The sequence below is a fragment of the Crocuta crocuta genome, unplaced genomic scaffold, assembly GCF_008692635.1.
Source record: "Crocuta crocuta isolate KB4526 unplaced genomic scaffold, BGI_CrCroc_1.0 scaffold145, whole genome shotgun sequence".
Lineage (NCBI taxonomy): Eukaryota > Metazoa > Chordata > Mammalia > Carnivora > Hyaenidae > Crocuta > Crocuta crocuta.
The window spans coordinates 372,083-374,503 of record NW_027530857.1 but is presented as its reverse complement, the minus strand read 5'-3'; positions in this window follow the sequence as shown (position 1 = coordinate 374,503).

Here is a 2,421-nt window from a genome sequence, read left to right as displayed (position 1 = left end):
ATGGTTTTGTTTGAAGTTGTACGGTGAACATGGCAGTAGACTGAAGGATTACCCGGAAGCCACTATCACTGCATAACCTCCATTCTGTCAATACCCAGGGCCTCCTCACTGCAGATAAAACTACAGTGTATCTGGATGCCTAGAAAAAAATTTGGATTAAATGGCAACCACTTGTAACTTTTTTCCAGATCCCTACAAAATTCTTTTCCCTATGAACGTGTTCCTCCAACACAGTAGGAAAGCACACGTTTTAGAAACATTCTTAGTAGTTTGGGGACTGCAGGATCTTCTGTCTGTGGAGAGAGGAGTATTTTCAGAACCTCTCTCCACATGCGGACTTTCAGTCAGAAGGTGTGAAGCCTGTCTGTCACTGCCCACAGGTCTGAGATCCTGGGCTTGTCATTTAGCATCTGCATCTTGTGAAGAAGGGATTGGAAAGCATCGACCTGACAGGGCTACTCAGAGGATGCAGCGGGACAGTGTACGTTATAGTGTTTGATAGCAGCACGTCTCATGGAAAGACAAGGAGATGCAAATGTGAGCCACACCTGTAATTACACTGTTTTCAGGCAGCCATATTTTAACACGTAAAAAGAGGGGCATCTGGGTGACTTGTGGTTGAGCATCTGACGTCGGCTCAGGTCATGATCTCTGGGTTCATGAGTTCGAGCCCCACATCGAGCTCCTCTGCCCCCCACCCCACGCATGGGCGCACTCTTCTCTCTCAAAAATGAACACTTTTTAAAAATCCAAAAAGTAAAAAGAAACCAGTGAAATGAATTTTAACAATATTTGCACTTAACTTAATATATTCAAAGTATTTCAACAGGTGATCAATACAAAAAATAACTGAAATGGTTTACATTCCTTAAATACTAAACCTTTGATATCCAGCATATATTTTACATTATAGCAGATTTTGATGAAGACTAGCTACATTTCATGGGCTTAATAATCATTATATGACCAGTTGCCACCCAACTGGATAGTACAGGCACAGATGTGAAATGAGTCACACAAACTAGTGGTTCATTTAGCAGGCAAAGCAGGAAGGATCTAACCCATGCTGGTAAAATGGTTGTTTCAGACTCTGGGAACTTCACGATTTTTTCCTAAAGTAGGCATCATCTCCTTTGATATGTTGAATTAAAAGAACAATACTGAAACATGAACAGTAAAAGTCTCCCCACACGATTTCAAACCTAAGCAATATTGTTAGCGACTACAGATTACATGTGGGGAAGTGGGCTTCGTGATACTTCTGGAAAATCACCAATTCTCTTATGGCTCCTTTGGTTTTTAGCTATGATGACCCCTAGATTCTACCTCTCTGGTTTGCTTACTATTTTCATGTGTAAGAGATTTCTTTTCCGGAGTTTTAGGTCTGTTAAAAAACATTATGAACTTTGCTTTATACCCTACATAGTACACACTACCTGAATATAACTTTTTATATACTTTCGAATATATACTTACCCATTTTGTGTCTTTCCAGCGATCCCTTTTTATAACCTGGCTGAATGAAGAAACTGGAAGTCAGAACGACTCTTTTGACTGGCTGGAGTTTCAAAGGACATCATGCTGGAGCGCCTGGGTAGCTCAGTTGGTTGAGCATCTGCCTCTTGATTTCAGCTCAGGTCACGGTCTCCTGGGTTTGAGCCCGCATCAGGCTCTGAGCCTGCTTGGGATTCTCTCTCTAAATGAACAAACAGACAATGACACCCTGCTTGTACTTGGTACTGGTCATCAGAATTCTCACTTTGGAAATCCAGTCTACTCGTAGTTTTCCAATCAATGGACCGTTTCCTTTATGAATTTAGACGTTACGTATTTCTCCCAAAGGTACATGCCTGTGCTTTATACACGGTGGGCTCGGTGAGAGAGACATTGGGGGCAGGGGGGCACGTGGGGCACGCAGGTGGCGCTGTGCGTGGCTGGGGATATCCCCTCCCTCTGAGAACGAGAATCCCCTGGCAGGTTAAAGGGGAGCACAGACTCGTATTACCGTAGATGGGAACAAAACACAGGACCTGGTGAACCCCGAAGTGTCCCCAAGCAGGCTGTTTTGCAGAGTAACGAGAAAACAAAGCTAGAGGTGCTGCAGTGTTGTGTCCCCGCGCCGGGGCCGGCCCCGGGACGGCGAGGGGCTGCAGGTCCGCGCTCCCGCCGCACGGCGACACGGGTCGCACAGAGCCCGAACCAGGGAGCCCGTCACACCACGGAGTCCGGGGACCAGGGCTGTGCCGACCGGCGAGTCGCGCGCCACCTAGAGGAGAGCTCGTTCTGCCGGTGCTTTCTGTGTACCAGGAGGGCTTCTTCCCCCCGCGCGACGGGCGAAAGGAAGCGGGCATTCCACGCCCAAGGGCATTCCGAGCGGAAGTCGGAAGGCAGCGACCAGGCGGGGACAACGACCTCCGGGCA